The following is a 23,854-nucleotide window of genomic DNA, read 5'->3' on the forward strand; positions in this document are numbered from 1 at the left end:
TTGAGGACCAGGTGTGGAGACTGAACCCCTTTCCAGATCTAAAAAGTATTTAGTGAGAAAGCGATCAACCGCCATTTTTGTTGGATTGAAGTAAATTCAATTGTTAAAAGGTTTGGTGCCAGTGATTCACTCAGAATTACTTCACTCATCTCTATGGCCTCCTTCACGCTTACATATAAAACATGTACGTGAAAAAAACGGTTCCAATTCTAGGAGTTTTTTCCATCATTGTGACATCCGTGTGTTATTGTTTACCATCAGTGTATCGTCAATGTTTGGTCCTTTTGTCCGATTTTACCATCAGAGTGCCATCAGTGAATGGTCCGTGTGTCAGTGAATGGTCTGTGTGTTCGTGTTTGTCATCAGTGTCATCAGTGTTTGGTCCATGTCTCCATTTTTACTATCAGTGTGATCAGTGTTTTCTCAGTATGGTTAAAGAAAGGAATAAATGACAAAGCTTGTCCTATACTTTGCAATGTTAAACAATAGACTAAGCAAGAAACTAAGATGTTCAGGAAATGGCAGAGGACAAATTTAGAACAAATCAGAAGAAAGTATTGACATGCTGAGGACTTAGAGGGGTTGTCTGCTTTCTCAAAATGGCTGCTGATGGAGGAGCATGTGACCAGACGAGGTTCATCAACCTCCTCCAATAGAAAAACACCTCTCACGGGAAAGCTGCTTTTCAGTCTGAGGAGACTGATAGGCTGGTCTGGTCACATGCTCCTCCACAAGCAGCCATTTTGAGAACATGAAAGCTGTGCAGTCTGTGAAGAAGGAGAACCTGTGATACTTATATATCAGCAACTGCCACACAATCATGTCTCCAGCACATCTGTTAACAAACAAAGAGGAAAAACCCCTTTGAGATCTAGACCACATGTCGATTTACACTCAAATCATCGTCTGCAGTGTGTGGATCTGTTAATATCTCTACTGCATCGCAATAAGGGAACGTGCACACAGTTTTATTACGGAATTTTCTGCAATGTTTACTCTTAAAAGTAGTAAAAAGAAGTGACATGCTTATTTTTTTCGGTGGCTTTCTCTCGGAATCCACCCTGAATGCTTAACATTGTGCTACACTATGAATAAGATCTTACAGTTTGAAATGTGTCAGTGCAAGCATATAGAGGTGAATTGAGCACCTTTAACAACATGGATTAAAAAGAAAAATTCCTAATAAACAGTTGCCTTTAAAATATTTTTTCCTCCAGAACTGTTGCTGAATGAATTCTTTTGATTCATTTTCTACTTGGTGGCAAACCCAAGCTTCACATCCTTGCACTACCGGTGGACACAATTGTCGGCGACCTGGATATAAATCCCCTTTTTCTATCCCTCTATGTTGCACTGTATACAGTAGAAGACACCACCGGACAAACCGCCGCAAGAACGACAGCTCTGTAGAGCTGATCGACCACTGAAATGCTCATGTGCTCGGTAATCGAATCGAGCAAGTTGGACACTGGAGCGTGCTCTACTCGAGTAGCGACTATAAAAAATGTCAATAGCAAATGGCAAACTCGAGCATTTTTTCCGCAGGATGTAAAAATTCTTTCTCTTTCAATGCTTAGATGATTCGAATGAAATCCTTATGGGAAATCGGAGCACTCGAGCACCACGCGATATTCGGCATTGCTAGATACTCAAAAGAGCACCCCGATTGAGTATCGAGCACCCCGATTGAGTATCGAGCACTCCGATTTAGTATCGAGCAGTGCCAAGCATGATCGCCCATCACTACAGATAAGTCATTGGCAAAGCCACTTTAGCAAAATTTGGTGGCTGCGCTGGTGAATAAAAGATGCCAAAAACAGTTTCCACTTTAAACTCTTTGACCAACACAAACACTCTGTGTGCACAAAGCCTTGGGATGTTCTCACACAATTTTTTTTACTGCGTTTTGAACTCTCCAAAAAATGTGGAGTTCAAAAAGCACCAGTTTTTATTGCAGAGTGAGGGTGTGTGCACACAACTAGGGTTGAGCGACTTTTCCTTTTTTGAGCTCGAGTCGGGTTTCGCGAAAACCGACTTTCTCAAACGTCGAGTCGAGTGAAATCGGCCGATCTTCTTGAAAAGTCGGGGTCGGGGGATCGGCCGAAACACGAAACCCAATGCAAGTCATTATGAAATCTATATATTTTTATATTTACTTCAGCGCGATATATGTGAAAAGCCGGTAATTCAACTACTACTACTACTAATGTTAGTAGTGTGTATGTGCAAAATTTTGGCGCTGTAGCTATTAAATTTAAGGGTTAAATCACGGAAAAAATTGGCGTGGGCTCCCGCGCAATTTTCTCTGCCAGAGTGGTAAAGCCAGTGACTGAGGGCAGATATTAATAGCCTAAAGAGAATCCATGGTTATTGCCCCCCCCCTGGCTACAAACATCTGCCCCCAGCCACCCCAGAAAAGGCACATCTGTAAGATGCGCCTATTCTGGCACTTGGCCACTCTCTTCCCACTCCCGTGTAGCAGTGGGATATGGGGTAATGAAGGGTTAATGTCACCTTGCTATTGTAAGGTGACATTAAGCCAGGTTAATAATGGAGAGGCGTCAATTATGACACCTATCCATTATTAATCCAATTGTATGAAATGGTTAAAAAAAACACACACACAATATTGCAAAGTATTTTAATGAAATAAACACACAGGTTGTTGTAATATTTTATTGCTCTCTCAATCCACCTGAAGACCATCGTTCTGTAACAAATTAAAAAAAATAATAAACCAACAATATACATACCTTCCGTAGATCTGTAACGTCCCACGATGTAAATCCATCTAAAGGGGTTAAAATATTTTACAGGCAGGAGCTCTGCTATAATGCAGCTGTGCTCGTGCCTGTAAACCCCGGCGAATGAATGAAATATAGGTCAATGACCTGTAGTTACCTTCATTCGCGGTGATGCGCCCTCTGCTGGATGTCCTCATGAACTGGAGCCTGGTAAAAGTTCCCACGCTCGAGGTCATATGAGGACATCCAGCAGAGGGCGCATCACCGCGAATGAAGGTAACTACAGGTCACCCTGCATTTCATTCATTCGCCGGGGTTTACAGGCACGAGCACAGCTGCATTATAGCAGAGCTCCTGCCTGTAAAATATTTTAACCCCTTCAGATGGATTTACATCGTGGGACGTTACAGATCTACAGAAGGTATGTATATTGTTGGTTTATTATTTTTAATTTGTTACAGAACGATGGTCTTCAGGTGGATTGAGAGAGCAATAAAATATTACAACAACCTGTGTGTTTATTTCATTAAAATACTTTGCAATATTGTGTGTGTGTGTTTTTTTAACCATTTCATACAATTGGATTAATAATGTATAGGTGTCATAATTGACGCCTCTCCATTATTAATCTTGCTTAATGTCACCTTACAATAGCAAGGTGACATTAACCCTTCATTACCCCATATCCCACCGCTACACGGGAGTGGGAAGAGAGAGGCCAAATGCCAGAATAGGCGCATCTTCCAGATGTGCCTTTTCTGGGGTGGCTGGGGGCAGATGTTTTTAGCCGAGGGGGCCAATAACCATGGACCCTCTCTAGGCTATTAATATCTGCTCTCAGTCACTGGCTTTACCACTCTGGCGGAGAAAATTGCGCGGGAGCCCACGCCAATTTTTTCCATGATTTAACCCTTAAATTTAATAGCTACAGCGCCAAAATTTTGCACATACACACTACTAACATTAGTAGTGTGGAATATGCAAAAAAAAGGGGGATATGACATGGTTTACTGTATGTAAACCATGTCTCATATCATGTCGGGTTTGGGCAGGAGAAATGAAAAGCCGGCAATTGAATTACCGGCCTTTCACATATATCGCGCTGAAGTAAATATAAATATATATATATATGTGTCTCAATGATATATATATATATATATATATATATATATATATATATATATATATATATATAACGAAACCCGTCTTTGGAGCGAAGATCGCCGACCGCCGACCCGATCCCACAGTGAGATTGGGTCGGGTTTCACGAAACCCGACTTTGCCAAAAGTCGGCGACTTTTGAAATTGGCAGATCTGTTTCGTTCAACCCTACACACAACATTTTATAGATGCCGGCATACCAGCAGAGTTTTTGAAACAGAAGATACTTCAGGAAAACACTTTTTTTCACAACGATCCGGTCACTACTTTTAACCACTTTGTAGCTTTGGAAGCCCTAAGCGGTTAGAAAAAGCTCCAAAAGACTGAGCATAAGAGTGGCAAGTCATTTTGACAATGCTGTGTATACGTTCAATCCTTTTGGTTTTCTTTTAGTGCATTTTTCAGACGGTTTCCAAAGAAGAAGCTTCAAGAAAAACACTGCAGGTACGCTTTTTCCTATAAGACGCCGTATGGGTATGTTCACACTGAGCTTTTTCGGGCTGTCAACAATGACAAGTTTTCTGGTAGAAACTGAATCAAGAAATGCTCATGAGTATTTTTTAAGGATCAATTAGTTTCCTGAAGTGGCTTTAAAATGTTTTTCAAAAGTTTTTGCAGAATTTGTTTCCTAAAGCTTTTAGTACAGCATGTCGTACAGTGTCTAGTATTTTGCGTTTTCTGGGACATGTACTTACTTTTCTTCCACTCTTGTTCCTAAAAGCCAAAAACTGAATTTATTAACAACAAGAATTTTTTTCCATGGAAATGAAGAATTTTGTCTCCGTTTCTGGAAGTGAAAATGCGTAGAAATTTCAGAAAAAGACGGACCAGTGTGAACACAGCCTATATCCGTGGCATATCCGCTTTCGGTAAACATGCCTTTATAGTTCATGTTTTTCATTTTTGTATAATCTCAGATTTACTGAGAAAATCTAATATTCTCTTTCGTATTTTTTTACCTACATAAAACATTTTTTTGCTTCCTCTTTCACAATTATCAAAAGAAAAAAAAAATGTTGGGTTAATTTACGACATTACAAGGCGGCCGAGTGAAAGCGAGTTTTGCTTTTGTTTAGGAGACAATTGGCAGTAAAATGCAGGATACACGGAGCTGTCAAACGCAGCATGTGTCTCCTGGATTCATTCAGTACTTTTCTGGGCAGCTCAATCTGCCACAGGATTCTGGATCCAAGCGGTATACCCAGAGCATCTGCTCAACAGCCAAATCTACACGCCCTGAAAATAAATCACGGGCCATGCCTACAACTTCGAAATATGTTCTGGCTATAAAACGAAGAGAGCGCACATCCATCCAGAGCGCTCGCTAACAATGCTGGCCCCTCCATTGTTACATTACAGTCACGCTACTTCCATTAACCACTTCTAGACAAAAAAAGTACAAAGAATAAACCATTTTTGGAGAATTTTAGTGATTGCAACCTGCTTTGACCACTTAGTTAGAAACTTAACATTAAAGGTGAAGTGAACTTATAAACTCTCCACTGGGACCCGCAACGATGCCAGAAAAGGCCACTTTTATCCTTTGTCAGTGCACATGCTCTATCGCTGCTCTATTTACTCCCTATGGTGCGACCAAGTGCCCTGCTTCTTTTTCTCCAGTAACCCCATAGAGAATTAATAGAGCGGCGGCCGGGCATCCAACTTACTGGACAGTTTTTTACAAGTAAAAAAGTGCCCTGTCAGGGACAAAAAATGACCCGTTCTGCCAATTAGTGCAGGTCATAGAACTTAGACCACAATCATTGTGTAATGGACTGACCTGGTTGGAGTAGTGATATAGCAACCACTAGGGGCAGCACCGGGCAGGTAGCATAGTCTGGAACAGCCAAGGTTTCGATACATAGGAACAGCAATGTAGTTTGAAGGAATAATCAGGAATCTTAGTCAAGGAAGCCAGAGGTTGTTTACCAGGAAAAGCAGTGTCGTTTGAAGGAATAGCAGGTGGAAGGAAGCTTGACTAAAGGCAGGTAGCTCAATAATCACGCAAGGAACTGAGAGCAAGGCCAGGTTTAAATAGGGTGTGCAATCAGAATGAGTCAATCAGGGTTGTAACCAACAGGAAACTCAGGGAGGAGACATCAGCAGCAACATAGGTTCAAATATTAGGACAAGCACAGAACTGTCCAGTGAGCTGAATAGCTCAGAATGAAGAGCTGCCGACTGGTACACAGGAGCTGCTAGGTTCAAATCCTGACACATTGAATTGGATAGGCGGTAACTGGTTTCCCTGGACAACTCCTTTTAATCATGGGTCAACATAAAATTTGTGCAACCGCGTCCAAGAGGTAAGATGGGCCTAGTTTGACCTCCAGAATTGTGCATTATGATGACCTACTTGGCTGCAATGGGCCCATATACTGTTCTTACAAAGGTTCCCTCTTCTGTCTGGGTCTGCCAGTGCTTTCAGGGTGCTATGTACAAATCGCCGAAACCTCTTAAAGAACTTTTCGTCATCAGAATATACATATAGAATTGTATATATTTCTATCCCCCAATGTTTCTTTATTAAAGTTAAAGAGGCGTCATTAAAGGCATTAGATTTTTTTTTTTACTGCAATGTCACATGGTTGCACTGTTGAGCGTGAAGCACAGCCATGAGCAAGATATATGGATTATTAGCCATGTGTCTACCAGTACTTTCCTGCCAATTTTGTTTCTCACCATACCATAATAATAGATTCCCTCACTATGCTAGCAAAACCCTTAATAGGTTGTAATTCACATTGTATCCACAAGGTGGCAACATACAGACATATGAATCTCTCTTGACAAAGTATCATTTTTTCAGAGATGGTAATTAGAATATGTGGAGTAAAGAGGTAAATTAAGGGAAGGCACATGCATTTTATACAGCAACTACTGGTGACGTTTTTATTGTAAATTGCATTTTATGGTCTAAACAAAAAGGATTTCAATGCGTATTCAAGTTATTTTGATAGATTATATCTACCTAATATTGCCATGTTAAACAATAAAAGTCTTTACTCACCTCCAGTGCAGGTAACATTCCGACGATGTTGGCGCCTGTTTTCCCGGGGCTCATGTGATGTTGCCTTTTAGCCAATCAGCAGCCACTTCATAGAATCCTAGAATGTTAGAGTTGGAAGGGACCTCCATGGTCATCGTGTTCAACCCCCTGCTCAATGCAGGATTCACTAAACCATCTCAGACAGATGTCTGTCCAGTCTCTGATGGAAGACTTTCATTGAAGGAGAACTCACCACCTCTCGTGGCCGCCTGACTCTCACCCTAAAAACGTGAGAGGTACTGTTGTTCTGACCTCCCCCAAATGTCAGTTACGTCCGAAAGAAGTGAGAGTAAAAGGTGATAATCCTTGCCTTCATATTCTCCTAAAGAAGTTGTGATTTCTATCATTATAACTCGGCGACAGTAGCTGTCTAATCATCATCAGTAACTGAGATTGAAGTTCCTATTCCCCTTCTATAGAATTCCCCTTCTATAGATGTTGTGGCACAGTCCATACTGTGTCATCATACTGGTAAATCTTGAGAAACAGAAAGGCATGTAATTCCCAGGGGGATCACCAAGTGATCAACATAACCCAACTGAAGAAAAGAAGTCCATAAAATTTCAGATAATAGAATATTTAGTAAATTCCATATATTATGACACTAGGCATGCAAAGAATAAAGAAAGGATTTACAAGAGTGCTACTTTTATAGATTATTATTGCTGCACAAATGGAGCTTCAATGCTCCTGGGTAAGATGAAAGGTAAATTTTAAAAAAATTCTGATTGCCGTCACCTCTAAAGAAGCCTACAAGTTTACTGCATGCTGCAGTGCTTACACATTGAAATCAATAAAGAAGTATGCAGTAGTCTGATTTAAATGTCTAGCGAAAAGATTCAGCTGTACATTGAAAAAAGGATCTGTGACCACTATCAAAATATATAAAAAATGTAACCATTGGATATTACTATGAGGTAAGTATATTAGTATTAATATTATTATTATTACTATTATTATTTATTTATATCGCACCATTGAATCCATGGTGCTGTACATGAGAAGGGGTTACATACAAATTACAGATATCACTTACAGTAAGCAAACTAACAATTACAGACTGACACAGAGGGCGAGGACCCTGCCTTTGCGAGCTTACATTCCACAGGATGGTGGGGAAGTAGACAATATGTTGAGGGTTGCAGGAGCTCCGGTGTTGGTGAGGCAGTAGCTCTGGTAGTGGTGAGGAGGCAGCGGGGTCAGTGCAGGCTGTAGGCTTTCCTGAAGAGGTGGGTTTTCAGGTTCCGTCTGAAAGATTTGAATGTGGTTGATAGTCGGACGTGTTGGAGCAAAGAATTCCAGAGGATGGGGGATATTCGGGAGAAGTCTTGGAGGCGGTTGGGTAAGGAGCAAATAAGTGTGGAGGAAAGAAGGAGGTCTTTGGAGGACCGGAGATTAGGTGAGGGAAGATATTGGGAGATTAGTTCAGAGATATATGGAGGAGACAGGTTATGGATGGCTTTGTAGGTCAGTATTAGTAATTTGAACTGGATACGCTAAGGGAATGGGAGCCAGTGAAGAGATTTGTATAGGGGGAAGCAAAGGCGTAGTGAGGAGACAGATGAATTAGTTAGGCAGCAGAGTTAAGGATGGACTGGAGAGGTGCAAGGATGTTAGCAGGGAGGCCACAGAAAAGGATGTTGAAGTAATCGAGGCTGGAGATGATGAGGGCATGGACAAGCATTTTAGTAGATTGACAGTTGAGGAAAGGACAGATTCTGGAGATATTTTTGAGCTGGAGGCGACAGGAGGTGGAAAGAGCTTGGATGTGTCTTTTGAAGGACAGGGCAGAGTCAAGGGTTACTCCGAGGCAGTGGACATCCGGTACTGGGGAAAGCATGATGTCATTAATTGCGATACATAGGTCAGGTAAGAAAGATCTATGAGATGGGGGAAAGATGATGAGTTCAGATTTGTCCACATTGAGTTTGAGGAAGCAAGAGGAGAAGAAGGAGGATATGGCTGATAGACACTCCGGGACTCTGGACAGCAGAGAGGTAACGTCTGGGCAAGAGAGGTAGATCTGAGTGTCATCAGCATAAAGGTGGTACTGGAATCCATGGGATTTTATGAGTTGTCCCTGGCCAAGTGTATAGATTGAGAAGAGTAGGGGTCCTAGAACAGAGCCTTGGGGGACTCAACAGAGAGAGGGTGGAATGAGGAGGCAGTGTGGGAGTGGGAGACGTTGAATGTGCGGTTGGAAAGATATGAGGAGATCCAGGATAGGGTGAGGTCTTTGATGCCAAAGGAGGAGAGGATCTGTAGTAGGAGGCAGTGGTCAACTGTGTCAAAAGCAGAGGACAGGTCTAGAAGGAGGAGTATAGAGTATTGTCCATTAGCTTTGGCAGTAAGTAGGTCATTAGTAATTTTGGTCAGGGCTGTCTCAGTTGAGTGATGGGGGCGGAAACCAGATTGTAGATTGTCAAAGAGCAAGTTAGATGAAAGGTGGGAGGAAAGTTCAGCGTGGACGTTCTGCTCCAGGATTTTGGAAGCGAATGGGAGCATCGATATTGAGCGCTAGCTGGACATACTAGTTAGATTGAGGGCTGGCTTTTTAAGGATAGGCATGATTGTGGCATGTTTGAAAGCAAAAGGGAGGGTACCAGAAATTAGTGATAGGTTGAAGAGGTGGGTTAGGGATGGGATAAGAGTGGCGGTGAGGTTGGGGTGGAGGCAGGATGGGATGGGGTTGAGCGCACAGGTGGTGAGGTGCGATTTGGAGAGGAGACAATAAAGCTCCCCTTCAGTGATGTTAGATAGGGAGGTTATGGGATTTGGGCATTGGTCTGGTATAGAAAGGGGTTGTGGTGGTTGATCAATGAAGACTTGCCTTGTTTGGTCGATCATATTTTTAAAGTGTGTGGCAAAGTCCTCAGCAGAGATGAGGGAGGTTGGAGGGGGCAGTGGGGGCGGAGGAGGAAGTTAAAAGTTTTGAATAACTGTTTGGGGTTGTAGGATAGGGAAGATACGAGGGTTGTGAAATAGGCCTGTTTAGCAGAGGTGAGAGCAGATTTGAAAGCGAGTGTTCCCTGTTTGAATGCAGTGAAGTCGTCTTGCGAATGTGCTTTCTTCCAACACCGCTCTGCAACCCTGGACACTTGCCGGAGTTTTTTAGTACAGATCAAATCGACTTGATACAAATCGAGTTCAAGTGAAATGTTATGAAATGTGCAGGTTCCAATGAATTCAAACAACTTGTCGTTTGAATCGCACAAATCATTAAAAAAGTGAGTGTCACAATTTTACACATTGCAGAAGGTTACATCAATCACAGATGGCTAGCATGATCTAAGATGTGACCATACAGGCTTCCCCATATCAATTCATGTAGTGTAAAGCAGCCAATCAGGAGAGACTATCATTGCCAGTATAAGGCTTCTTTCACATTTCCGTCGGTACGGGTCCGTCGCTATGCATCGGGCCGACGTACCGACGGATGTTGTGAAAATTATGCACGACGTGGGCAGCGGATGCAGTTTTTCAATGCATCTGCTGCCCAGTCTATGTCCCGGGGAGGAGGGGGCGGAGTTCCAGCAGCGCATGCGCGGTTGGAAATGGCGGACACGACGTACAAAAAAATGTTACATTGAACTTTTTTTCGTGCCAACGGTCCGCCAAAACACGACGGATCCGTCGCACGATGGATGTGATGTGTGGCCATCCGTCGCGATCCGTCGCTAATGCAAGTCTATGGGCAAAAAACGCATCCTGCAAGCACATTTGCAGGATCCGTTTTGTGCCCAAAATGATGGATTGTGACGGATGGCAAAAAACGGAAATGTGAAAGAGGCCTTAAAGCTGAGGCTGAGACTGTTGCATCCATTTCAGGGTGATTTAGGATATTGAGAATTTGTTAGAGCTCACTGCTTTGAATTAGGGATAGGAAGAGAATCTCATAAAACATTGGCTACCTATTTCTTGTTGCATCCTTTTTGGCAAGAGTTGAATAAATGCGATTAATAAGATTGTCAATTACAGTGTTGTACAAAATGTGTGGTAAAAGATTGAGATTGGTCTGGGAACTTGGGCAGTAAATGTCATAGGATACTTAAACCCCATTGTTAAAACAAACTTGAGCCAGATTACCACAATGCATTGAATTTGAGACACCTCTGACTTCTGGCCCTAAGTCACCTATTGGTCCCTCATCTTTGGATCTTGCTGTGAAGATTAATAGATTAGATCACTACTGACAAAAAAAAGTTTTAATGCGACATATATATATTAATAAAATCTAAAATAAAAAAAAAACTTGACTACCGTGAGTCCCATATCATTGCTAATAAATTAGTAAGGCAGCTCATCCTTACCTTTTCCTGAAACCTCACAGGAGCGTTCCTTTGGTGGCCACTTGGTCCCATAGTCCATCCATTTGATTGATATCCATGTTTGTATGATGTTAGTCTTCCATACATTCCAATAATTAATGTATCAACTGGTCTGAAAGGCAAATAATCATTCGGTGAGAATATACTATATTTTGAAATATTTCCTTTTGCTTTAGAAATTAATTATTAATGTGGAGGATGTCTCTCCCACATATCTCACTTGATAGATTTTTAAAATAAGCATTGAGATATGAAACCGTTCTTAAATGCACATGCTATACCACTCCTTGCCACATGGAGTGCTGTTTGCATTAAACCAGTTGTAAAGCACTATTTAGTCATGCTTAGCGCATATTTATCAGGCTAAATGCCTTTTCTTTCTGAACCCTTCTAACTAATTTTTATCCATGTATTTTATCATGTTTGCTGATCTAATAAAAAATAATAATTTTTTTAAATTATTCTTCTAGCTTCGCTCCTTTATCCTTTGGCGTTTACTGTCCTAAGGAGGTTGTGTTTATTTAATTTTGAGTTTGGGAGTGGGCACCTAATTTAATAGGATTACCACGTTAATAGGATCAAGTTGTATATTAATAAATGCAATAGAAATAGAATTATAGTTTAATGTGGTTGAAAAAAAAAAATGCAAAAAGAGAAAAAAATGCCAGACAATGTAAAAAGCAAATATGATTTATTATGTTAAACATACACAAAAAAAACATAATGTAGATATCAATAAAAAGGAGATAAAGGACAAATGGTGACACGGCAAGCGTGCTTGAGGGTTAGTCGGAGTAGATGAAAAAAGTTAATTACGGCATTTGTCATTTAAAAACATATGGAAAAATATTGTTAGTAACCGTGTGAAAAATTGTGATGCTAAAATTATGGAAATTAAAATTATAGAATCCCAAGGATGAGATCAAATATGGAGAAATAAAAAGATAATATAAATATTGCTGTGATGAAAAGGCATACATAAAGGTCCATGAGCACACGAGGTGAAAAAACGACCGTATTTGTTTTTAGCTTGAAGGCAAAGTTGTCATGTTCGTTGCCTACAATGCACCTGTAAATGAGAATACCTCATAGTCTGTAAGCTTGCGAGCAGGGCCCTCATTCCTCTTGGGATCTGTTTTGATCTGTGATTATTGTTATGCTGTAATGTCTATTGTCTGTACAAATCCCCTCTAAAATGTAAAGTGCTGTGGAATATGTTGGCGCTATAGAAATAAAATTATTATTATTATTATACCTTAGCTGTGAGCATTACAAAAGAATATCAGCCATGGTAGATATGAAACCATGTTGCATCTGTAGTAATTTATACCCACCCACAGGAAAACACCAGATGCGCGTTTCGCCTAAGCTTTATCTGGGGTAAAATCACACAGAGAAAACAATAACTAATGGAGTAAATAACGTACCAGTTTCACAGAAACCCCCCCCAAAAAAATCTTAAAAATCTCTTTATTAACCAATTAGTTTAAAAACCTAGTGAATACAAAACCATCACCAGATAATCGACACTTGAAAATAGGAAAAGAACCTAGGGAGGTGCCTATCCCTATGAACCTATCACTTTGTAAATACCCTACCTACCAGCGGATGTTGGCACCCTAAACCTGCGCAGTGGCGCCCCCGCTCACCGTCGACTGTCCCTTCTGATCTAATATCCCCTAAATGGGAAGGGAAGAAAAATACCATTGAGGCTGAGTGCCTTTATTCAGATCGGCATTCTGTGTCTTTTTCTTATATTGAGATCCAGGGTGGTCCAAAATCGGATCATTATGATATAATATAATATAGTATAGTCATTCCCCCCCCCCCCCCCGGCTCACTAAGCTCTCACATTTCAGTACCCTACAACATTAAAGACTTTTAAGTTTCCAATAGGGCAATCAATTTTTGGGATAGCTGTCGAGGAGCGGGGACGCCATTGCGCAGGTCTAGGGTGCCAACCTCCGCTGGTAGGTAGGGTGAATTTAAGGGACAGCATCCACCTTCCCCTTTTTTTTTCCCACCTCTCAGGACCACACATATACACTTTTTCTTCCCTTCCCATTTAGGGGATATTATATCAGAAGGGACAGTTGACGGTGAACGGGGGCGCCACTGCGCAGGTTTAGGGTGCCAACCTCCACTGGTAGGTAGGGTGATTTTAAGGGACAGAATCCACCTTACCCTTTTTTTTCCCACCTCTCAGGACCACACATATACACTTTTTCTTCCCTTCCCATTTAGGGGATATTAGATCAGAAGGGACAGTCGACGGTGAGCGGGGGCGCCACTGCGCAGGTTTAGGGTGCCAACCTCCGCTGGTAGGTAGGGTATTTACAAAGTGATAGGTTCATAGGGATAGGCACCTCCCTAGGTTCTTTTCCTATTTTCAAGTGTCGATTATCTGGTGATGGTTTTGTATGCACTAGGTTTTTAAACTAATTGGTTAATAAAGATATTTTTAAGATTTTTTGGGGGGGGTTTCTGTGAAACTGGTTCATCTGGGGTAAAAAATATCTTAAAAATAAACATATTTGGTATCAAAATATTAAAAGTCTGGTTTATCAAAATAAATTAATCCAGCTGTAAGGAAAAATAAGATAAAAGTGGGAGAATTGCATTTTCTTGGTCATCTCATCACTCCTCTCTAAAAAAAAAAAAATATTAAAAGTGATAAAAACATTTTATCTTCACAAAAATTGTAGTAATAAAACCATCAACTTAATAAACAAGTCCCCACACAGGTCAATTTGTGGAAAAATAGAAACAAACCAAAATGTAAAGAAAACAAAAACTTTAGAATTTTTTTTTATCCACTCACAAAGAAAAAAAATCTATGAAGGTTTGGTATTGTCGTAATAGTACAGACCTATTTTTTTACCATAGAATGAATGCTAGTAAAATAAAACAGAAATAATATGGAAAATTCCATTCTTTTAACAATTTCACTGCACTTGGAATTTCCAATTTCCACTACATTGAATATTAAATAAAATGGTGACATTGGTGGATACAAATACAAAAGAGCAGAAACAAACAATTATAGAGATTAAAAAATAAAAAAGAAATGAGAGAAATATAGTTAAGCATTTTTAACGAGAAATATATAGGAAAAACTTCAGAATTGAAAAATTATCCCTCTTCACGTTATGCAGTCCTGACCCACGTGTCTTTTAAAATCCTCACCCTCGCCAAGTCCTCAAAGCTCCTTGACTTAGATCTGTCACCATTTCTCACTCACAGCTTCATTCGACTGCCAGCGCTGGACCTTCATGTCAGCATTAATTAACCTACAGAAGGAATCCACAAACTCTCCACCTTGTCCTTCTTACTAACTCCTTGTTTATATTAAATAATTTATTTATAATTTATAAAAAAAGAAATAAGAAAAAAGATACTATTTTTTATTAGCCTTTCTTTAACCCTTAAAGATCAATTTAAGTTCTGATTTACATTAATTAAATATTATGATACGTTTTTTAAATTGTAGATGTTTTGGGACACAATCAGATGGCCATATAAATTGGACAGAGATCGGAAGGCAGTGCACGGACTGGCTGGTGGCTCTCCTCACCCGAGTGTGACAGCTGCATAGAAATAAATGAAGCTTTCACACATGGGTCAGGAGAGCCGCCGGCCAGTCCATGAACTGTGTTCCGATCTTGGTCCAATCTATACAGCTGTCTGACTGCGCCCTTGGTAGCATATGTGGTCCATGTGCTTAATATTACCTATCATAGTATACCATACTACAAGTATGCTCTATCATGCACCTACTAAAAGCAGCCTTGGGGACCTTCGACAAGTCTCAAGAAGGCTCAATAGTGATGGCAAACATGCCATAAGTCTCAGGCATCTGCAATCACTGTTACAAGGGTTCTATTCTTTTTACAGTTCTGTGATACTTTTTTTGTCACCATACTGAAGGAGTCAACTGCTAAGATAATTAGTGCATTCCAACTTTGTAAAAAATGCATGTCATGGTAAGCAGCTGAAGCCAGTCATGATGTCCATCTTTGACACGGGCTGGGAAAGGATCAGTATCACGTAACCAAATTTTGTCATATATATGCATTGTCTGCGGCCTTGGGTGAGACAACATGCCACGTATCCCAAACGCTACCTACCCACAGTGACCAATGGCTGCACAACTATGAAAAAAAAACAAGAGGCCAATGACTATCATGCATGGGCTAATTTTTTTAGACTTGCGGTTGAATACATAGTGTGGAAAGCCGTAAATGTCAAATGGGTGTTCATCTGACTCTTGGCCCTTCCACCAATCAGCTGATTTATGGCTCTTCGAGCTTGAAGATACTTTTTCAACTTTCCTTAAGAAAAGGTCCTACAAGGCTTGAATGGTGATAACCTATTTTCAGGATAAGCCATCAACAGTAGATGGGTGGAGGGTTGAACTCCTACCGATCAACCGCTTGTAGGGAACGCGTCAATCGACTCCAGACCTTTAAACAGGTCTGTCTTGTATCTGTAATGCTTAGAACATAAACTTTAGTACCTGTCTACCGACTCTGAATTGTTTTGCACTTTTTCTTAGGCAAAAGTGTTAATTCCTGTTGGAGTCAACTGTAAAGTGATGTATCGGTGGAGTAAGAAACCTGAGCTCGCTCTCCCGGGGAGACCTTTCCTGTCTGAATCCTTTCAAGCTGCCTCAGAGTTCTAGAACATCAGACAGACGCTCTCTCGAGACTGGTGGCAGGAAGAGAAGAGACCGCGTCTAAAAACTTACATTAAAAGATCCACTTTTCTCAAAGCAAATAAAACAACTTGGCAAAACTGAATACATAAAATGCAGATATTATGGTTGGAAATGAATGCAAACATAAAGGTTCAATATGGCACTGTGAGAATGCTTTGTGATTTATGCAACCTCATGAAATATCTGATATTAAAAACTCACCGAGAAAAATCTTAATTGTGCCTTTCCTCCCCGGCTTCATGAAAGAATTACACATGAATCACATTATCCTTTAGTGAGAACAGAAATGTGTATGAGGGTAATGATTATTCTCCAACCTGCTCAAAGCTTAAAGATGTCCTGGAGTGTTACTTTACATCATAGAAGGCATGCTGCCATCAATGTATGGGATGCTCATATTCTTATAGTTCAATACCTTGTTTTGGGGTACAGATGATGGGACTCCAACTAACGCAGAGAATGTGCTGCTTCCAAACGCCTTTCTTTACCAATCCTCTCTCCTACTTGTCACCTGCATCTGAAATAAATCTCCAGAATCCGACCTTTTCTCGCCTTTAAAACTGCAAAAAAACCCTCTCTCACTCTTATTCATGCTTGTCTGGACTACTGAAACGCTCTACCGATTGGTCTCCCTCTTACCAAAGTTTCTCCTCTCCAATCTGTCCTAAATGTAGCACCCAGGATCGTATTTGCAGTGCAATGGCCAGCACCCCTGCATGGTGTGCCCTTCTCTCTCCATGCATGGATGCCAGCTTACTTACCGCCCAGGCCCCGTGGTGTGTGTTTCCCTAACATGCTCCTGCCTCTTCCTGACAATTGCTGGGAGTCATCCTGTATAAAAGACTCACTCTCCCTTAGGAAGTTGGTAAGCAATGAGTTGAGTCATTGGGTAGTTGGTGTTCTACCAGTGAGGTTGTGAGGTTGCCAGTACCTGAATGTTGTCCCCTGGTCTCGGTGTGGCCAGTGCCTACACATTGTTCCTTGCTCCTGATGCAGCCAGTGCCTAAACTTTGTCCCATGGTCTCAGTTTGGCCAGTCCTGTTTCCAAAGACCCCAGGTCCTGGTGCAGCCAGTCCTGTCCCCAAAGTCCCCTGTTCCAAGTGCAGTTAGTGCCTAAACATTTTGGCCCAGTCTCTGTGCAGCCATTCCCTGACCCAGTGTCCTAGACCGGTGTGTCTGAACATAGCCCTAGTCCTTGTCAGCAAACCTCACCCCTGGAGTTAGCAGCTGCAGTACTGACTAGAAGTGGTACCAGGCAGCTGCTTGCAGCCCAGTCTCTCTTTATGTATGATCAGATGCTCCAGTGAACATCTGGTAGCTGCTTAGCTAAGCCCTTTCTTAGGTAGGTCCAGTCCTGTAGCACAGTGTGTCCACAAATCCACGTGCTCCACAGTTGGGTATAACAGTATTTCTGTCCAATTGCTACAGGGGTAGGGTTATTCTTAAATTTGTAAAGTTATCCCTGTCAATGGTCAGTCATTGACAGTCCATCCATCATGGTTTCTTGCAATCTCGACATTCGGAGCTTTGATTGGAGTGGTGATCGATCATGAACACTCTGGCTCCATTCATTGTTAATGGAAGCGCCAAGAATTGCTAAGAGCAGCGCTAATCTTCGATGCTCCATTTGGAATGAACATGATCAAGCACCACTCCATTGAGCACCCCAATTGTTGGGTTTGCTGGGGGCCACAGCTATCGGACCCTAAGCAATAAGAAAGCCATAATCAGCACCGATCAATTTATTCTATAATTGATCCTTGGTAGAAATCTTGCCTTGTAAATCAGCCATTATTCATAATGGGAAAACAGATTAGTGTTTAGGGAAAATTTACCTCCCGTTACATTACAGATTCTCTTCCACCCTCCGCTCCGCAATGGAGTCATAATTTCCATATGTGTCTTCATTGGAATTCAGGATACACACCAATCCAATAGATTGATTTTGGAGGTGAGATTGATACTCCGCAATACAGAAGTGCGCGGGTTTTTCTGCACCTTTGGCCATGCACAGATTTTTCTTTACAATCATCAAAGAACACATATCAAGAGCATGCACTTCTATAAAGGCCACTAGAGATTTCTGATAGAATGACCTTCAAATACACAGAGTCTTTTCAGAATAATGCTCGGCTGGGCGTCGCTGGATGACTATGTGCCATTAACGGATTGTCACTTTCAAATCACATCTCGAATGTTTGTGAATTTAACTCGGAGCTGAATTTCTATCATTATTTTTTGCTTTACTGAACACTTCTCCAAAATGTGAAGCCCTTGAGAAGAAATGACAAAGAAGAAGAACACAACTATTATAAAGAATGGAGAGAAATACTGGACACCAAGAAGAGAAAAAAAGCCTGCTTATTAGAGTAAGAAGTTTATGAATGCCTGAATGTTTTCTTTTGTGAGTGTGTGGGTTTATCAGGGATTAAATTAGAGTTTAGAAAATGTAAAATGAGAATTTTAATGAGCTTCATTTGTAATAATTTTGCCAGCTCAGTGTATATCTAAGGCTATGTTCACATGTGGCGTTTTTGCTGGTTTTGTTTTTTGTGCTTTTTTTGCTGCGTTTTTGTCATGCTATAATTGTCTCTTGTGCATGCTGATAAAGTTTATTGCCAAAAAAAAAAATCACATTTTGCTCCATAAGGCTTTGGCACAAAAATAATGCAGCAAAACAGGATACCTGCGTTTTTTCAGCATTTTTTCACCACCCATTAATGGGTGAAAAACACTGAAAAAACAGAGAAGGAAGTGACATGCTCTATTCTGCAAAAACCAAGCAAAGTGCAAAATACTGACAAAAAAAATCAAGCTGTGCGCATGCGATTTCTGAAATCTCAGACTTCGCTGCTACTGTAAAATGCAGCTGAAATTTGCATAAAAAGAGGCAGCAAAAACGCCACGTGTGAACTTAGCCTTACAGCGCTAGGACCAAGTGTTACAGATGAAGCCTCTTTACTGGATCAGGATCAGATGCTCCACTCTGGTCCAAATTCTTTGGCTACATAGAAATGTAGAATCGAATGATGGGAAAAACAAATTCTGGTAAAATGAAATTGGTTTAGTCCTTATTTATTCCAATTTCCAAATATGCATTATCAGCTTATGCAGCATTTCGGTCAAAAGATTTGTCCTTCATCAGGTCTAAATATTAGCTCATTGCACATCCCTGGTCAACCTAGGAACCAATTATGGACCACTGTATCAAAGTTTCACAGCCACAAATATTATGTGTTTACTAGTGAAAAAAGATTAATATATCACCATTTATTGATCAAATAATGTTAAAGAGAACCTGTGAGGTCAAATGCTATTAAAATGTAAATATAGGGTTAATCTGTATGTTAGTAGTGTTTGGAAAGTGCCCGAAAGTGAGGCACCCAAGAGAAAATGAAAGGGGCTGCCAGCTTTCAGTCATGTAGGCATGCCAGAGTGATTCAGTCACCACACTGATCACGGCTCTGAGAGGAGTGACTGTAAGCATGCACTGGCACTGTGACTGACAGCCAACTCTGTAATGATGCACCTGAAAGCCAGATGTCAGTCAAAGTGATGATTGTTGTGAAATTGGATTCTGGGCTCCCCCGGTGGCCACTTGTGGAATTGAACTTGTGTGCATCATCCCCTCTGTTCACCTGCTCCTATCAGGATGTGGGAGTCGCTATATAACCTTGCTCCTCTGTCAGTTTCTTGCCGGTCAACAATGTAATCAGAAGCCTTCTGTGCTTGTTCCTGCTACTAGACAACTCCCAGCTAAGTTGGACTTTTGTCCTTGTGTGTTTTTGCATTTTGTTCCTGTTCACAGCTGCTGTTTCGTTACTGTGTCTGGAAAGCTCTTGTGATCGGAAATTGCCACTCTGGTGTTATGAGTTAATGCTAGAGTCTTAAAGGAATTTCTGGATGGTGTTTTGATAGGGTTTTCTGCTGACCATGAAAGTGTCCTTTCTGTCTTCCTGCTATCTAGAAAGCGGACCTCGATTTTGCTAAACCTATTTTCATACTACGTTTGTCATTTCATCTAAATCACCGCCAATATATGTGGGGGCCTCTGTCTGCCTTTTGGGAAAATTTCTCTAGAGGTGAGCCAGGACTGTCTTTTCCTCTGCTAGGATTAGGTAGTTCTCCGGCTGGCGCTGGGCATCTAGGGTTAAAAAACGTAGGCATGCTACCCGGCCACTTCTAGTTGTGCGGCAGGTTTAGTTCATGGTCAGTATAGTTTCCATCTTCCAAGAGCTAGTTCTCATATATGCTGGGCTATGTTCTCTCGCCATTGAGAATCATGACAGTTTGACCGGCCCAAAAAAGGGTTAAATTACTGGCTGAGAAAGGAGAGAAAAAAGAAGTCTGCTACAATTTTTTTTTTTTTCCTCTAGTTCTGAGTGTGCTCTTAATTGAATCACTTGCTAGTCTGCCTATACTGCAGCCTTCCTCTCTTTCTCTCCTTCTAATCCTTGAATGGCTCTGTGTTCACCTGTTTCAAATGGATCTTCAGAGTGTAGCTACAGGTTTGAATAATCTCGCCACAAAGGTACAAAATTTGCAAGATTTTGTTGTTCATGCACCTATGTCTGAGCCTAGAATTCCTTTGCCTGAATTCTTCTCGGGGAATAGATCTCACTTTCAAAATTTTAAAAATAATTGCAAATTGATTTGTCCCTGAAGTCTCGCTCTGCCGGAGACCCTGCACAGCAGGTCAGGATTGTAATTTCCTTGCTCCGGGGCGACCCTCAAGACTGGGCTTTTGCATTGGCACCAGGGGATCCTGCGTTGCTCAATGTGGATGCGTTTTTTCTGGCCTTGGGGTGGCTTTATGAGGAACCTCATTTAGAGCTTCAGGCGGAAAAGGCCTTGATGTCCTTGTCTCAGGGGCAAGATGAAGCTGAAATATACTGCCAAAAATTCCGCAAATGGTCTGTGCTTACTCAATGGAATGAGTGCGCCCTGGCGGCGATTTTCGGAGAAGGTCTCTCTGATGCCATTAAGGATGTTATGGTGGGGTTCCCTGTGCCTGCGAGTCTGAATGAGTCCATGACGATGGCTATTCAGATCGATAGGCGTCTGCGGGAGCGCAAACCTGTGCACCATTTGGCGGTGTCTACTGAGAAAACGCCAGAAAATATGCAATGTGATAGAATTCTGTCCAGAAGCGAGCGGCAGAATTTTAGACGAAAAAATGGGTTGTGCTTCTATTGTGGTGATTCAACTCATGTTATATCGGCATGCTTTAAGCGTACTAAGAAGCCTGACAAGTCTGTTTCAATTAGCACTTTACAGTCTAAGTTTATTCTATCTGTGACCCTGATTTGTTCTTTGTCATCTATTACCGCGGACGCCTATGTCGACTCTGGCGCTGCTTTGAGTCTTATGGATTGGTCCTTTGCCAAACGCTGTGGGTATGATTTGGAGCCACTGGAGGCTCCGATACCTCTGAAAGGGATTGACTCCACCCCATTGGCTAGTAATAAACCACAATACTGGACACAAGTGACTATGCGTGTTAATCCGGATCACCAGGAGGTTATTCGCTTTCTGGTGCTGTATAATCTACATGATGTTTTGGTGCTGGGATTGCCATGGCTGCAATCTCATAACCCAGTCCTCGACTGGAGAGCTATGTCTGTGTTAAGCTGGGAATGTAAAGGAACTCATGGGGACGTACCTTTGGTTTCCATTTCATCATCTATTCCCTCTGAGATTCCTGAATTCTTGTCTGACTTTCGTGACGTTTTTGAAGAACCCAAGGTTGGTTCACTACCTCCGCACCGGGAGTGCGATTGTGCCATAAACTTGATTCCGGGTAGTAAATACCCTAAGGGTCGTTTATTTAATCTGTCTGTGCCTGAACACGCTGCTATGCGAGAATATATAAAGGAGTCCTTGGAAAAGGGACATATTCGTCCTTCGTCATCTCCCTTAGGAGCCGGTTTTTTCTTTGTGTCTAAGAAAGACGGCTCTTTGAGGCCGTGTATTGATTATCGACTTTTGAATAAAATCACGGTTAAATATCAATATCCGTTACCACTGCTTACTGATTTGTTTGCTCGTATAAAGGGGGCCAAGTGGTTCTCTAAGATTGATCTCCGTGGGGCGTATAATTTGGTGCGAATCAAGCAGGGGGATGAGTGGAAAACCGCATTTAATACGCCCGAGGGCCATTTTGAGTATTTGGTGATGCCTTTTGGTCTTTCAAATGCCCCTTCAGTCTTCCAGTCCTTTATGCATGACATTTTCCGCGATTATTTGGATAAATTTATGATTGTGTATCTGGATGATATTCTGATTTTTTCGGATGACTGGGACTCTCATGTCCAGCAGGTCAGGAGGGTTTTTCAGGTTTTGCGGTCTAATTCCTTGTGTGTGAAGGGTTCTAAGTGTGTTTTTGGGGTTCAAAAGATTTCTTTCTTGGGATACATTTTTTCCCCCTCTTCCATCGAGATGGATCATGTCAAGGTTCAGGCTATTGGTGATTGGACGCAACCCTCTTCTCTTAAGAGTCTTCAGAAATTTTTGGGCTTTGCTAACTTTTATCGTCGATTTATTGCTGGTTTTTCTGATGTTGTAAAACCATTGACTGATTTGACTAAGAAGGGTGCTGATGTTGCTGATTGGTCCCCTGATGCTGTGGAGGCCTTTCGGGAGCTCAAGCGCCGCTTTTCTTCCGCCCCAGTGTTGCGTCAGCCTGATGTTGCTCTTCCTTTTCAGGTTGAGGTCGACGCTTCTGAAATCGGAGCTGGGGCGGTGTTGTCGCAGAGAAGTTCCGACTGCTCCGTGATGAGACCTTGTGCTTTTTTTTCCCGTAAATTTTCGCCCGCCGAGCGGAATTATGATATTGGGAATCGGGAGCTTTTGGCCATGAAGTGGGCTTTTGAGGAGTGGCGTCACTGGCTTGAGGGGGCCAGACATCAGGTGGTGGTATTGACTGACCACAAAAATTTAATTTACCTTGAGTCTGCCAGGCGCCTGAATCCTAGACAGGCGCGCTGGTCGTTGTTTTTCTCTCGGTTTAATTTTGTGGTGTCGTACCTACCGGGTTCTAAGAATGTTAAGGCGGATGCCCTTTCTAGGAGTTTTGAGCCTGACTCCCCTGGTAATTCTGAGCCCACAGGTATCCTTAAAGATGGAGTGATATTGTCTGCCGTTTCTCCAGACCTGCGGCGGGCCTTGCAGGAGTTTCAGGCGGATAGACCTGATCGTTGCCCACCTGGTAGACTGTTTGTTCCTGATGATTGGACCAGTAGAGTCATCTCTGAGGTTCATTCTTCTGCGTTGGCAGGTCATCCTGGAATCTTTGGTACCAGGGATTTGGTGGCAAGGTCCTTCTGGTGGCCTTCCCTGTCACGAGATGTGCGAGGCTTTGTGCAGTCTTGTGACGTTTGTGCTCGGGCCAAGCCTTGTTGCTCTCGGGCTAGTGGATTGTTGTTGCCCTTGCCTATCCCGAAGAGGCCTTGGACGCACATCTCGATGGATTTTATTTCGGATCTGCCTGTTTCTCAGAAGATGTCTGTCATCTGGGTGGTGTGTGACCGTTTCTCTAAGATGGTCCATCTGGTTCCCTTGCCTAAGTTGCCTTCTTCTTCCGAGTTGGTTCCTCTGTTTTTTCAAAATGTTGTTCGTTTGCATGGTATTCCTGAGAATATCGTTTCTGACAGAGGGACCCAATTCGTGTCTAGATTTTGGCGGGCATTCTGTGCTAGGATGGGCATAGATTTGTCTTTTTCGTCTGCTTTCCATCCTCAGACTAATGGCCAGACCGAGCGGACTAATCAGACCTTGGAGACATATTTGAGGTGTTTTGTGTCTGCGGATCAGGATGATTGGGTTGCTTTTTTGCCTTTGGCAGAGTTCGCCCTCA

General features: G+C 41.9%; 1 protein-coding gene across 8 annotated transcripts in view; it reads right to left on the reverse strand.

Annotated features, from left to right (window-relative positions):
- Positions 1 to 23,854, reverse strand: part of LRRC4C (leucine rich repeat containing 4C) — a 1,072,649-nt gene that overhangs the window by 444,343 nt on the left and 604,452 nt on the right. For all 8 annotated transcript variants that reach the window (XM_077287050.1, XM_077287057.1, XM_077287059.1 and 5 more), the window contains one exon: positions 11,265 to 11,394. The gene's annotated coding sequence lies outside the window, so the exon portion shown is untranslated. The remainder of the gene's footprint in view (positions 1 to 11,264; positions 11,395 to 23,854) is intronic.

This window comes from Ranitomeya variabilis, chromosome 2 (assembly GCF_051348905.1).
Source record: "Ranitomeya variabilis isolate aRanVar5 chromosome 2, aRanVar5.hap1, whole genome shotgun sequence".
Lineage (NCBI taxonomy): Eukaryota > Metazoa > Chordata > Amphibia > Anura > Dendrobatidae > Ranitomeya > Ranitomeya variabilis.